This window comes from Rhea americana, unplaced genomic scaffold (genome assembly GCF_003343005.1).
Source record: "Rhea americana isolate MKP2758 unplaced genomic scaffold, rheAme1 scaffold_81, whole genome shotgun sequence".
NCBI lineage: Eukaryota > Metazoa > Chordata > Aves > Rheiformes > Rheidae > Rhea > Rhea americana.
Genome location: NW_028186990.1, coordinates 1,542,675 through 1,558,974, shown reverse-complemented (window position 1 = coordinate 1,558,974; position 16,300 = coordinate 1,542,675).

Genomic DNA, 16,300 nt, shown 5'->3' with positions numbered 1-16,300 from the left:
ATCTCTTTCAGCCTTCTTAGGTTTGAAGATTCCCTAAGTGTCCATATTACTTCCAAATACAAACCTGTTGGCATGATCCAGGCATTATTTTCAGTCGAATGTGGGGAAGCACGATGGGCCACTCTCTGCCTTCATGAGAAGTGCCTACAGAATGTTGTCCTGTCACTCCTCACGTTTCAACCTTTGTCACTCCAGCTGGGTAACCCAGAGAAGCCTTTCCTGGGGTGTTAAACGTCCAAGATCGGTTGCTATCTGAGTGCTGTGGATGGCTTCTTCGTGTTGTCTGTGGGTAAAGAGATGTGCCTTTTCAGGTATGCAACCCCTGGGAGAAATAAATGTTAGCTAGCTTGGAACTAGTAAAAGTAAGATTTCAGGTATAGCAGTTATGGATAGCATTTTGTAGCTCTAATGAAATTCATAGTAGTTCCTTAGACTACGGAAGAGGTTTCCCAGTTCTGCTGGCCACAGTGGTACGGTGTGGGTACAATCCAGCATCTGGTTTGCTCTCCCCTGACAGCCTGGACCATCCACAGTCAGGGTGCTGCCAAGCAGCCCGTTGCAACTGGAAGCTACTAAAACAGGGGAAAGATCTCTTGATCCTCAGGGAACTACATGGTTGGGCCTAAAGGGGATTTCTAGATTGGTGGTGTTCAGTTTGACAAATGAGCAAGGAACGTTCTTGTGGACAATGACAGCAATCCAAGTCTGTCTTATTCAGAAGTTAGGCCATTGCAATCAGATCTAAGGATGATGCTTTCAAAATGAAGGGAGTTTGATGGTGGAGCAGCCTATTTTTGACAATTATGTTGCATATGTGTGTTGTGATTCTTAGGGTGCAAAACAAGAACTTTTCATGATTCCATAGCACAAAATGAAATGCTGAACACTAAGGTCTTAATTTTACTCCAGTGGATCTTTAAAAGTACTTTTGGATCAAAAGCCAGTAGGTTAAAATGAGAATTAGGACCTCAATTATCTCAACTGGCTCTGGGCCAATAAATACGTGGTAATGTAATGAGTTTAGAGGCTATTTAGATCTGAGAGCTTCAGAATAAGAGCTGAAAGAATTTCAGTATGATTTTTTTTTGAGACAGAGTTCAGTGCAGCAAGAAAATGAAGGTCATCAGCTCACCAAGCTATCTTTGCTGAAGTAGGATTTGGGATTACTTTGCTCCTGAAGCAGTGCTGGAAAGAGCATGTTTCAGAAGGAGTTAGGATAGTATAACAGCTATCATTCAAGTGGGATCAACATTAGAAGGGGATATCTGATACATCAGTCCACAGCATACTTGTAAATGCTGCAGAATATGAATGAAGATCAAATAATCTACCAGATACTCCAGACAATTTAACAGGGTTGTACTTTTCAATATTAATGATTATTGCTAAAATTTAGAGGAAGTGCCTGCTGGAAGCAAGTTAAAACTTTAATCTCTGAATGCAAAGCAGAATGGTTTCTGGCTGGCAGTTGCTTGCATTCACATCAAGCAAACTATATAGGCGCGCACATTTTACCTCTTCTCTACGTGCTGAAGCTTGGCAGTTGCAGAGGCTGTTGTCTGGCACTTGGGGAAAGCCAAGCAGGTACCATGATTATACATATGGAATAAAGTTTAAGTGATTTCACATTTCTGATATCTGGGTTAGCCCAAGAGCCATTCCTCCTGCAGTGTCTCAGAAAATTAGCTTACAGCTCAGTCAGGATTTGATCATCACCTGTTTACTGCCAATGTAAAGCTTGAGTTATCAACCCATAGCTCAGGCAAAGTAGCATTCAGCCACATATTGCAGGCAATGAAAGGCCTCAGCTGTCTAATTTGTTGTATTTTCCTTCTGCAATAAAATTGGTCCTCATGATGCTTTTCAAGCTCTTTATTTTACCATCCTATGATTAATAAAATTTATTAGGCCAAAAAGAATAATGTGGATAGTGGGGGTGATAGTAAGAAAGGCTCAGACAATAGTAAAGCTTCTAGGCAAACCATAATAATCGAACATTCTCACTTAATTTTCTGTTCATCTTTTGTATACAATGGTAGCACAAGCATTAGTTTCAGATACAGAGCTTGCTTCTTTTTAGCTGTTCACAGTTCAGTGGAGCTTTTGACCAAAGTAGTGTGTCTTATATCCAAGCTGCATACACATGACAACTATTCTAGTGGACTTGTCAGCACTCCTAATTGCATCCTTTTTGAAAGGAGGAAGGTGAGGTTAGTCAAGCAGTGAGCCTGTGAGGGTGCTCAGAAAGGAAGCCCTAGTCCTCTGGATAGGACTTACAGGTCTGGGAGTTGAGGAGTTTTGCACGTGTGGTGAGAGGAAAACGGGAGAGACTGGAGAAGGGGACTGGAGAAGTTGACAGAGGGGAACAATAAGACATGTAGGGACTAAGAGAGAGCAAACATGACTTTTGGCTGTTGTAGCTTAATATTTTATAGTGTAATGAGCGTTTTTTCCCCCTTCACACTGCCTGCCACTGCATACCTTAACCTCTGATTATGATTTCCGAAGGACAGGCTTTATCACCCAGGAAGTCTTTTGTACTCTTCTCTCAGGATGGGAAACTACCCATGGGTTTTATAATCATTCTCCGTGCTGGTAGTCACCTGAGAGGGGAGGTATTACGCTTTTTGGTCCAATCAGCTACGTATTGAAGGTCTAAAAGCCATGAGACACGTACCATACCTCAGGGAGCTACCTCAGGAAAAAACTTCATAGCCTAACCGGGGATCCAGCTCCCTCACAGGCCAGAAGGGGTTGAGCTGGGCTTGCAGCTGGGTCCCAGTATCACTGCATGGGACTTGAATTAGCCATCTCAGTCAGCTCCCTCCCATCCAGCAGCAGGAAGCCCATTCGCAGCGGATCCTGGCTGCAGACCGAGGCAACAGGGCTAGTGTGGGAGCCCTCCTGCGCTGCGGGAGAGCTGCCCATGGGTGCTGATGGCTGTTACCTCCTGCCCAGATTCTCTCCTCCTGGGATGACCGCTGAGAAAGTGTCCATTTCCTCCGTGGATTTTGTTTCACAATCAATATGTTGGATATTCTGAGAGGAGAAGAAAATCATTTCAATGTGTTTTTTGTCATGCTGATCCTGTAACAGGGAAAGCGTGTTGGTTTTTAAGCCAAATTGTGTATTTTGCCTTTTGTAAAAATTTGGTCTGGAAAATAATGAACTTGAGGACATTTTTATGAGTATGTTTACTGTGCTCTTTTCCTTAACTTCAAGGACACTTTTAGTGATCTTAAACCGATTGTATCTGCACCCAAAGCACATTTAAACAAGGCAAATGTTTTAGATTACAAAATTCCACACGTTCTTCTGTGACATTGTAAAAACAGCTAAGAAAATGCTGACTGCTCATTGAATAATTATTATGAGTGAGTTACTAAAAGGAGATGGATGTTGGAGTGAGTTATTTGCACAATCTGACAAAAAAAATTATAGCTGGGAATGTGAGCATATGATTTTATAGTAGCAAAATTAGTCCTGTACGGAGCGTATCCTGTAGATGAGTGAGTGGCATTAACACTTCAGAAATTATCTTTCTGGAGAAACTGTTGACAAAATTGAGCACAGAGTAGAATTTTTATGTTTCATTTTACATGATGTATGCAAATATTGTTAACAAGAGAGGCAGGAGAGCCCAAGCTGTACACATTTGATCAGTCCTTTCTGCATAACTCTCTGTAGCTGTTTGCTCCTCAAAGACAGTCCTTTGGGAATGCGGTAAATGTGCTACAGGCATTGGCCAGTTCAGTGAAAAGTTCCATTTCCTAAATTGGTATTTCTTGCAGTTGTATTTTTTTTTTTTTTTTTTGATTTAGCCTTCTTGGCATCATTTGTTATAGCTTTTCTCCTCTGATGAGAAAATAATACTTTCTCTGGTCTTTCTCTAACTGCCTTAACACCTATGGAACACTGTCTTGCTGATTTTGATGTCTTTTGCTTGTTCTCTTTCATTTTATGACTTCATGTGCTGGAGGTCAATGAAGAGGTTGTGATTTAACCAAGTTGGATTTAACTATATTTCCTATAACTTCTCTGCTCTGGGATGTTTTATGCCCTGCATGTTGTTTCTTTAAGCAATTTCCATCTCTTCTTTTCTTTTTATTTCATTAGATTTGTCTCCCCAGTGCTTTCATGCATTGTTTTTCTGAGTTTATTGATATTATCTTCTTTAAGTATTTTATCACTTGGTTCTCTGTCCTTCCCTTTTGGCATCAAATGCAATCGCATTCCCCATTCAGTTTTTTGGCAGCTCCCTGTTAAGACTTTTTTCTTTAAAAATCTTCTTTTTTTTTTTTTTTTTTTAAAATAATAAGTTTCAAATGGTTATTTTCTCTGGAATTTACTAGTGCATTTTGCTGAGCTTCACTTTATCCACATACTCACTCTAAGTCTCCTTGTACCAACACATAATAGAAAATTAATCACTCTGTGGACTGTAAACTACTCTTACTCTTTGGGTTCTGAAAACCTAAATTCATCTACCAAATCCAAATGCATAATATACATAATTTTCTATATCCTTTGGTTACAACTTTCTTGCATTATTCTGCAAAAACCTCATCGCTAGTTATTCTTTTCTCCTCCATAGTTTCAGTACTACTTTGTACCACTCACAGCAACAGGGATCTGTAAGAGCTTGAAGAAGGTAAGTAAGCATTTATCAGTGAGACTTCTTTTGAAATAAACTTGATTATCTGTGATTTACCTTAGTTCAGACCCAGAATGACGAAATAGCTCTGATAAAACACTATGCTTTCTCTGAATGGGGCTATGCATGTGTTAGATACATACGCTGTTAATAACACTGTATATAACCAAGAACAGAAGCTATTTTCCCTGAATCACAAGCAATAATATTTTCTGAATAAGAGGAAAACAATATTACAAACCACAGACTCCTTGTGCATTTGCAAAAGTGAAACCTTCCCCAAGCACAGTAGAATCAAAAAGCATAAGCAGGGTTTTTGCTCCACTTCCTCCAGATTCTCTCTCTTGTCATTATCAAGCTGCCACTGATTCCGGTCCTAGTGTTTTCTCTGTATTTTCTAGTGGTTTTCGTTATATTGCCAAATCTACTTCCCCCCCTTTCCCCTTCGAGTTTAACACAGTCCCTAGAGAAGCCTCTCAGTTGCTAGTTCAGATTGGGGCTAGTCAGACCTGGCTTCTCTTTTGACCCCCTACTCCTATTCTTCTATTTCTCCGTGAAGACTTGTGTTGTTTTCTAGCGCTTACCCTGATTCCCATGCCTTGACAAGATTTAGTCTGATGCCTGACATAAATAAGATTGCTGACCAAAAGAATTCTCAAACAGCAAGAGTGATAATCTCAATTTGTTTCAAAAGTCGTACTGAGAAGAGTGGTAGAATTAGACAGATGAGAGCATCTCCTGCCCACTCTGCCACAGGTTAGCTCTCCCATAGTAAAGGTAGCAGAAAATGGCATGTATATCCAAATGTTTACTTCTCAGTTTTACTCTGTGTTATTTCTGAAGGGCTGAGACATAGATGATTTTTAGCAATATTCACCTCGGGTGTTTCCCTCCAAAGTGTCAGCCTCAGGACAAATAGATGGGTGAACAGCTGGAGAAGATACTGCCAAAGCCCTTTGCTAGGGACAGTCTCTACATAGGATGCATGCTGAAGGGTTAAAATGATTAAGGCTACTATATCAGGGTATCACCTGAGCATGTCATTTGGGATAGAGGTTGGAAGACAGATGTAGCATGTTTTTGCAGAATAGCTATTTACCAGTACAGGATGCACCAGTGAAATAGAAATTAGACTCTCAACAAAAGGGCTTGACCTCTTTTATCAAAAAAAAAAAAAAAAAAAAAAAGCTTTCCTCTGTTCTATGAATAAAAGATTGAATGTGATGATGTCGGATATAGCATGGTCTCATTTGTGTGTGAGTGGGTGGAGACAGGAAGCAGTAAGAGATGGTGGGTTTAAAAAAGACTTCCTTCATAAAGTCTAAGACTTGTTTTCTGAAAAGCTATTGCAGGAACAGAGTATTTTTTTTCAGGCCAGTATAGATAGATGTGAGGCCCATGCCCTTGCCCCAACTCACACACACGTGTACACATCAATTGGTTAGTTAGGAGCCAGGTTTTCTGACTCTTTGTGCTCCAGAGTGGTGCTATGTTTTTGACTTGAGTGGATTATGTTCACGTTGTGTAGCAATAGCTGCACCACTGTTAGCAGTGATTGTCTTGTCAAGGTAAACCTTTAGTGGCAGCTCTCAAAAGAATGCCCTTTGTGGTAGGTCTTTACTGGCAAGATTTGCTTTCAGGAAGCTCTAGACACTGAAGCCAGAGGGAAAGTCTGGAGCAATAAAGACTTGCCCTCATTAGAAGAGGCTCATGTTAAGGAACACTTAAACCAGGCATTTGGAAATCCAGAGGACCTGATGGGAAGCACGCATGAATGCTGGCCATTATCACTGTGAGGCCAATTTGAGTTATGTTTGAAAGGTAGTGGCAATTGGGAGAGGTTCCTGATGACTGTAAGAAAGCAAATGTTGCTTCTGTCATCTGGAAGGGCAAGAAGGAGAATCTGGGGAGCTATAGGTTGGTCGGCCTCACTTCGATCCCTGGGAAGGTAATGGAGCAACTAATCCTAGAAACCATCTCCAAACACATTAAGGGCAGGAAGGTACCTGGGATGGACTTATAAAAATGAAATCATCTTTGACCAATGTGCTAGCCTCCTGTGATGAAGCTACTGGCTTGGTGGATGAGAGCAGTGAATTTATCTTGACTTTAGCAAGGCCTTTGATGCTTTCTCCCCCACACCATCCTCATGGACAAATTGATGAAGTATAGACTAAGGAAGTGAATAGGGAGGGGGGACAGAAAACTGGCTGAACTGCTAGGATCAAAGTATTGTGATTATCAGAATAAAATTCACCTGGAGGCCAGTCTCTGGTGGTATAACCCAGGAGTCAGTACTGGCTCCAATACTGCTCAGCCAACCATTACTGACCCGAATGATGGAACAGAATGCACCCTCAGCAAGCTGGCAGACCATAAAAAAACTGAGAGGAACAGATGATTGTGCTGCCATTCAGAGGGACCTTAATAGGCTGGAGAAATGAATCCAAAGGAACCTCATGAAGTTTGACAAAGAGAATTGCAAAGTCCAGGACCTGGGGAGGGATAATCCCAAGCACTAGTACAGGTGGGAGCCAAGTGACTGGAAATTAAGTGCAGAGAAGGATGTGGGGGTGCCGACGGGCAACAAATTGAACATGAGCTAGCAATGTGCCCTTGCAATAAAGAAGGCCAACAAGACTCATGGGCTGCATTAGCAAAAGCATGGCCAACAGGTCAAGGGAGCTAATCCTTCCCCTCTGCTCAATGCTACTAAGCCACATCCGGAGTGCTGGGTCCACTGCTGGGCTTCCCAGTACAAGGGAGACTGGAACATCCTGGAGCAAGTCTAGAGAAGGGCCACAAAGGTACTTAAAGAATTGGAGTATGTAACATACAAAGAAAGACTGGGAAATCTGGGATTGTTTAGCCTGGAGAAGAGAAAGCTCAGGAGGATCTTATCAATGTGTATAAATAACTGATTGGAGTGATAAAGATGATGGAGCTAGACTCTTCTCAGTGGTGTCTGACTAAAGGACAAGAAGCAAGAGGCACAAACTAAAACATAGAAAATTCTGTTTAAGCATAAGAAACAACTTTTTGCTGTGAGGGTGGTCAAACACTTGCTCAGTTTGTCCTGAGAGCTTCTGAAGTCTCTGTTCTTGGAGATACTCCAAACTGATCTAGACATGGCCCTGGACAACCTCCTCTAGGTGATGCTGCTTTTAACATGGGAGCTGGACTAGATAATCTCCAGAGGTGCCTTCCAACCTTAGCAACTCCGATTTTGTGGCTCATGCCAGAGCTACTTCTAGATCCCAAATTAACAGAAAGTTAATTCCAGCAAAGGGTGGCCATTTCTTAAGGTGGGTGCTTTAGGTATGAGAAGAGAATATTATAAGAGATCATGACACTTTGCAAGCAAGATCCAGCATCTTGAGAGACCCCAATTAAATGTAGAATGCCTCTGGAAACTCAGCAGCCCTTTGCTTGGTTACTGACCTCTGAAGTGAGGACTCTGTTGGGGAACTGCTTTGTGTTTGCCCAATAACTATTATACACAGTTTATATCCCCTTCTGGCGTTTTCCTTGGTGGGGTGGGATGTACTGTGGGATAGGATTAACAATCAGTGCTTCCAGGGTTAGGATAGTGCAGTACCCCTAGTTACACTTAACAATTTTATTGTAAATGAGTTTTTTTTTCAGGTGTGTTAAGTCACCATGCAGATACTCCTTGCTTCAGCTCAGTGTGTCCCATTGACACCTCAGCTAAGCAGGACTTCCACATTCTTTGAAAGGAGGCCAGAGTAGGAGGAGACTTTGTCTTCATAAATATTTATAACTTTACCTATTACAGAAACTTTTCAAAAGAAACTTAAAACAATGACAAGGGTTATTCACTAACAGTTATAATAGGATAGAGTGTAGAGCATATGCTTACAGCATCCTATTAAGGCATCTTATGCTGGTGAGGTATCTCTAGATCTTCTCACTTTAATCCTATCATTCTGTGCAGAGCACTCAAGATTTCATTTCTACTCATTGTATTCTCTCAGCTGACAATAAATGCTGTGCAAACAAAGGCAAGTACTGTTTGAATTGATTTTGTCTGACTGCTGCTGCACTCCAACAGGGTTTATATGCCATAGTCTACTGTTTGTATCCAGCCATTTTTCTGTGTGTGTGTATGAAAGAGAAACTGTGGAGCAAAACCCGAAATTTTTTCTATGGTGTCAGATTTACTGTCTGTGAAGATATAAACCCCTCTTCTGTGCAAAGCAAGTGACCACATGCAGAACAGTGTGCTCTGCACATAGATGTCTTGTTTGTATTCATTTATTTTTTTGAGAATGGAGTGTTGTGTGGAGAAAGATAATGGAGCCAATTACTGAAAAATTCTGGCCTGGCTGCTTGCCTTCAGCGTGTATGAAATAATCAAATAATCAGGAAGATTAGAATCCAAACAACAAAAGGTAGCGTATTCCTGGTGTTGCTTCCTTAATCAGGCAAGTGTCTGCAGAGCTACTGTACCTGCATGAATACTGCCTGTGCCCAGGTCTGAATCTCTACCTATTGAATTTATTGTCACATTTTTTTGCTGCTGTCATTTTTGTATGCTCAACAATGGTCTCCTATTTCATGGTTCTATGCATATTAAAAATAAAGATGTGAATAGATATGCATACATATATGTTTCTATTTATGTGTGTGGGAGGCTGTGAATACATACATAAAAAGTTTCTTTTTCCCTTGAGAAATTAATTTTAAATCAATAATTTCCTATCAATAGAACATCTTGTTATATGTAAATGTTGTGAAAGACCCTATTAGACAGACAGACAGATGAGGGATAAAATTAAAGTTGCTGTGGAACAATAACCTTAAATAAATCTTTCTTCTGTGCAATCAAAATTGTAGCCTTTGTCTTCTACTAGAATACTGTTTGCATATAATTTCTCTCTTTAGGAAAAAGAATCTGAATTGCTGATACACAAATGGAAATTACATCTGACTGTGACTGTAAAGTGCATCTCAGACTAATGGAATTTTTCCTTTCTGATGAGTATTTTAAGCCCCTCCCTTCATCAGCCTGGTGTGAAGCAGAAAAAATTTAATCCTTAGCAGTCATTAGTGCCACTCTAAGACCAGCTTCAGTAGCGTTTTGTGACTGTTGATATTAATGCTTTCACTTGAGTTAATTTTGATGCAAGAAAAGGCTTGGGGTAAGGTACAGAGGAGGAAAGAAGGAAGACGAAGCAAGATGCTAAGGCAGGGAGGAAATGTTTTTTTTAAATACAAAACATTCTTTAGGTCTCACCTGCAGTTGTCATGGTCATGTTCTCAGAAAATCATGCATTTCAAATATAGCTTGTGGTATAAGAATAAATAGACCCGAGCTCTATATGTATCAACATTTTGGTACTGAGAGGCTTGACCATACTGAAACTGGTGCCCATATTCCATCCTTGATATTCTTGCGTTGCTGTTTTCTGTTTAGTCATCTGTTGGGAGGTGCATTCACATTGGTGTTAGCTCAGGTCAGGGAAAATGCTTTTGAAGAGAAACTCCTGATAGTCTATGCTTCTGTGCTGGTTCATGTTGTCAAGCAGCATTGAGTAGCACCAAAAAATGGCTTCTTTTCAGATGGAGCTAAAGCAGAAGATGTACCCCAGGGTGGTACCTAACTCTCCAGCTCCTAACGGATGTTCGGTCCACGCAACCAGACTAGAGCTAGACCAGAATAATTCCCTCAAATCTGCATTGTGCTCTGTTAAACTACACATGATGATAAAGTAAACATAGCTTTTGTTAAATAACCTTGTCCTGTAGCATGATAAGTTTTTCAGTTTGTCTTATAGGCAAGAAATAACTTGAGCATCAGCCTCAAGAAAGCACCAATAAAATGCTGATTTGCAGCGCTCATACATTGAACATATCTTTCTTGACCATTAGACAAAAGAATGCATGTGAAAAAGATTGGGGCCAAATACTCAATATCTATTTTTCTCCTTTCTGTCTAGGAAAAGGCATTACAGCCTGGATCTTCCTGTGACCTGCTAGCCCTCGACTGCTTGGCAAGAAAACATAGCAGCCCAGGCTGCATGCAGGCACTGCTGCCACCTAAGCCTCATGTTTTCTTCAGAAATGCTGGAACAGCATGAAGAATGAATACTGATCTGTACAACTATTTGCAAATGCATGAGTCCCATTTGACTTATTCAGTAGTTATAAAAAAAAATGCAAAAACTGGCACAGAATTTCAGCTGATATCACACAACAGCTTGCAGTTAAAAAGACATTGTGCTTAAGTGCAAATTGAGAATTAACATATCTGTGAGAAAAAAAGAAAAGCCAAATGGTTCGAATGCAACTACTAGCTATGGTGATGAGACCAGTGCTGGCTCTGGAGTTCGCCTTCGGTAGGTATTTTATATAGAGACATAATCTGATGGGTAGACAATGAATTTATTTGCTCTTCCAGCTTTAATGTCATTGACATAGAGCTCAGCCCTGGTGGAATTTGACTGAATTTGCTCTGAACCAGTATTTACATGCCTCTTTACTGCCTCTATTTTCTTTTATCTTGTAGTAAGCCTAATTTAAATTAAAAAAAAAATCTGTTAGGAAACAAACTAGCCCAGCCATTGTGAAATCAATTTGTCTTTTAGGAATACAGGAGAAGTGACATCTTGGAGATAGCTCTAGACTGTCCTAATGTTATATGAATTTTACAGGGTGATCCAGCTAGCTGAAGACATTTTTATTACAAAGATAAATACTAGATGATCCTTTACAAGCTTTACCTCAATAAATTGGTTGTTCGAGAAGGATTATAGGCTGCTTCTCTCTGTCAATATGGCTGAGCTGTATTAAATGAGCAGTAAGTTTCTAGTGAATTGGTGTCCACACCTTGGAAAGCAGCTTTTATATCAGTATATTTGTGATGGGTCTTAGCAGAGACAGATAGCGAACAGGTATGGAGGAATCCACTGCATTTTCCTGCCCTGAAGCAAGCATCAGACTGGAGAGACTCACTCTGTCCTTGTGACCTCTGCAAAAGACAGGGGGAATTCTGTCCACGGGGCTGTTAATCCAGCCCCTTTTCATGAGCCTCATGTTTTTCTTTTGATTAAAAATGGCTTTTGTTTGTTGCAATATGACGGCCAATAAGTGGTGTGGCAGAAAGACTATTGCTCTTCTGCTTTAGTTTAATTTTTGTGTACATATGTTATCTGCCGTCTAAAACATATGAGCAAGCAGCCCCTGTCCCAGTGTCTTGGTAGGAGTGGCAGAAAGTTACAATCCTGAGGTACTATTTTAGCTTTACTTCTGCTGTCATCTCGTGACGGGAGCAATCCATTTGTAGCTTAGAGGGCTTTTTGGCTGCATTCCGTACAGTCTGCTTTGGTTGCCATTTCTGGTTTACAGAGGGTGGTTGTTGTTGTGTGTACTAAGTAGCATAGACCCTTGCAGCTGAGCGTTTACAGGTAGCTACTTGCCTTTGATCACAAGTAACAAAAAATAATTGCTGAACTAATTGAGAGGGTATTGCTTCACGGTAAGAGAAAGAAAAGAATGTCTGCTTTGGGTTACAGCAAATACATAGAGTCCTGGAATAATTTAGTTTGGAACTGATTTCTAGAGCTCGTCTGGGCCAACCCCCATTCCAAGCAGGGCTGACTTCATTACTGGTCTATCCAGTCCTGCATCCTGTCTTGAAGAGCGGTCAGGAGTAGAGAAGAGAAAAACTCAGAAATACAGGTATCTTTCCCAGCTTTCTGCAGTCGATGCTTTAGGACTTTGTGAATTGGAGGCTGCATTTTAATCATCCCTTAATAGCCATTGATGAACTTGTCCTCCATGATTATTCTGTTTTCTTTTAAATTCTTTTTTATTTTTAATATCTGTAAATAACTGCAGCAATGAATTCCATAGATTTAATTATGTTCCAGGTGAAAAAATGCTTACTTTGGTGTTTGAAACCTGCTTCCTGATAATTTACTTAGATGCCTGTCCAAGAAGCCACGTGACCTGAAAACAAAGCAATATATAGGCAAATATATGGGGGAGATATGTTTTTGCTGCTGTAGCTGTTGCTGTTTTCTAAACGGGAGGCCCCAGAATAGAGGACAGTAAGTTCAACTGAGTGAGCAACAGAGGGAACGAAGACACTTCCAGGGACATTAAAGATGACTGGAGGCTGAAGGCGCAGGATGCATCCTGGAAGCTTTTCATGCATGAAGTGTCTTCTGCCACAACTCATGGGGTGGAAACCCTGTATGCCAGGGGTGCATGTGGAGGAAGCAAGGCAAATCACCAATGGAGAAGTGGCAGTATGGTAGAAAAGAGGCTACATGGACCGAATGCATCACGGCACCTGGAAGGCAGGTGCCAAGAGAAGGAGGGAGCACTGTGGTGGATCTTCAGCCTTGTTCCCTTACAGGAAGAAGACAATCAGCTGGTAGCAAGAGAAGTGGAAGTGGCAAAGAAAAAGAGAAAAGAAGCTCACTCCTCAAAAAGAAGCAAAAAATACAGAGGTGTCCACGCAACAAGGAACAGGAATAGATCACGGTGAGAAAAGCAGAAGGCAGGAGAATGCTGTATGTCTCCTTCTTTGCTGCCCCAGCTGTGAGCTGCCACTGCATGAGTTTAGCTGCCCATGTACTAAGGACCCAAGGCTCATCTCTGATGTGGCTCAGCTGTGAAATTCGGTGGCAGGCTACTGAGAGAGAACTGCAAGAAAGTCTGTGGAGAGATAAGAAAGGCAAAAATTACAGCCAGAGGTAGGACTGTTGAGACTGGATGGCTAGTACCTCAAAGGTTCAAGAGGGAAAGTGACAGCATGAAGAAATATTAAGTCCTAAAGCAAAAACCCTGGAGGCCATTCAGGCTGGTCAGATATCTGGGAAATGGTGGGCCATTTGGCAAGGCTGTTGGTGCCATCGATGTTGATGGAGCTAGTGGCATAGGCACCCCAGCAGCATTGTGGATCCATCCTGCCATCCCTCCTGCCTCCTTCCCCCTGACCAGCAAAGGCTCTCAGCTGCCTTATTGGGGTGGTAAGCATGTTAGTGCTTAGCCAAACAGCTCATGAAATGCTGTCTATCATCTTTTATGTGCATTAGCCAATAACTACTTTACATTTTGCAGGCATATATGCATGTCTCAGTCTCTTTTTGCTTGGTTGAAGATGCCCAGACAAACTGACCCAAAGGAGAGGCAGTGAAAAATCATAGCCAGGAGGAAAGGTGGGAAAGAGCAGTCCACAGAGATTCACACCTGCACCCCAAAGGGGCAGATCTAGGAATATGTGAATACTCTCAGTTGGTTTCCTGGTCACAAATGAATGGGAGGATCAGGGACTGGCAGCCCTGAGGAAGGACCTGAAATAGGGTCTTGAGGCCAAAAAAGATCCTGAAGATGATTGGAAGGATCATCAGTGGGTTTTTGTCTGTTGAAACCAGTGCCCTTGTCTGGGGTCGATCAAAAATAACTGTGCTAGAAAAATTACTCAAAGAGCTATATGCTCAGGTGAGCTTTGATAAAATACTTCCAGTTCTTGGAAGGAAGTGTGAAAGCCAGACAAAATATTGCAGATTGGTAAAGCTGGTAGAGGGACTGCAGTTATAAGAAAATTCATACAAAGGGGAGTCTTTCTTTGAGAATGGATAGCACCCTAAGAAAACAGCTTCCCAGGATCCCACATACAGAGACTGATAATAAGAGCTTTAAAGAAGAAGAAATGGGAAAAGTGTTTTGGGAGAGTAGGTTCCAGCGGGTTTTAAAATAAAAGGAGAAGGGAAATTAAGGACTAAGATTGCTGATAAATGTAGTCAAGTTGTCTATACCAACAGTCAAAAGATTTACCAAGCATGGCGAGAAAGTGTGTGGTCAATATGAGACAACTGCCAGGCTTACGTGTTCATGCCAGGCAAGCATAGGGCATGCAGCGTGACATCGGGAATGATGCTGGCTGTACTACGGCGGAGCAGCCACCACGATCATCGTGTGATGATGGAGCAATCGTGTTGGGAAGGCACTGTTCAGAAAAGATAGAAATAACAGTTGAAAGGCAGCAGCAGGGTGGTATCATCTTTTTTCAAACGTTAATAAATTATAAAGAAACAAATGATAATGTGGATAAAGCAGATTAGTCATGACTGAAATCATTTTTAGGAAACGATGTTAAAAGAGGCCCATCTGGAATAGACTGGGGAGTTGAATTTGGATAAGAACAAAGAATCCTTTAGTACTAGTACAGAGAGAAATACTCCTGAGATTTGTATCACAGGAAATTTTAATTTCCCAGGCACAGTGTCTGAAAACTATTAGCAGTGGTAGGCCACAGGTGTGACAGCCGAAAGATCTGTGAAGGCAAGCAGTCAGCGAGCCGACAGAGGGTGATGCTGCTTAACATTTTGTTTCTGTGACTAATGACGAGGACACAGAGGAGCTCATTATAGAAGGTAACCTCAAGTGACCAAGTGAAGATTATCGTGCTAGACAGAACGTAGGTCTGCGACTCCTATTCCTGGTTTTAAAAGGGAAAAGTACGAACAACATGTGGGACTGTCAGCAGCAGAGCTGAGGCTCGTCTTGCAAAACAACCTCAAATCCTTCAAAATTGCTAGGTGCTGCTGCAGCCGCCACTGCAGCACGAGGAACCAGGCCTGAAAGTCAATGCTAGGTGCGGGGACCAGCTCCCCCAAAGGCTTCTGAGCAGCACTGTGCATGGGAAGCCTCTGCAGAGGCTCTCTCCAGTCCTTCCTTCTCTGTAAGCTGGCCACAGACCCCTTCGGAGGGGCAGGGTCTGTGCTCTGGGCCCAGGTCCTGTCTTGGCTTGGGATAGCTGCCCAGGGTGGAAAGGATCAACCAGGTGGTTAAAAGTTTAGTGAAATAAAATCAACAAAGTCTTGTAACATAAAGCATTGTAAAATTTTAATTATCAGCCTCATCACTAGCTTGATGCATAATGATTTCATATCAGAGAGTTCAGCAGGTGTTTGGGCAGAGATGGAAATGAATTAATTCATCTTGACACAAAGGGAACAATTGAGATAACTCTGTCTCATTAATTCTTTGTGTCTTCTTTAGGATGGGAATAAATGCACATATGGAAGAACTCTGCCAGCCTAAAGAGTAATTCCCCCCACATCAAGGCCCACGGCCACAGATGAAGAGCTGGCTGTGATGGTGTGACAGCAGGTGGCCTCGCTTCACAGATATCTGAAGGATCAACCCCATTCCCCAGGATATCAAGTGGTAATTTTGGGAGTTATCCTAGTCTAACACTGAAGGGACAATATTGAAGTTTGATTCCAGGTTGCCATGAAAATATGCTAAATTTTTTCTTATTAACTTCACAAAAAATCCCCTCCTGTGAGTCATTTTTCACTTTCCAGTATCTCTGACAGTGCAAGGTGCCTACAGCACTGTAACAGTACTGTTCGCTCTCACTGCTTGCTCGTGAAGCTGCTGATGCTTTTGTCTTGTGTTTTGTTTTGCCTTTAAACCACAGCTGTGTGAGTCTGTTCCCGTGTTCTGTTTTGTTCTGTGTTTGTAGAAGAAATCTGATGTTTCTGGGTCTTAGAGAAATGACTGAACCCAGCCACTATAGCAGCCAACAGTGTCAGTGAACCCAGACACTATAGCAGTCAATGGGAAATTAAAATAATCCCAAATGTACTATTTCATATCATATCATAG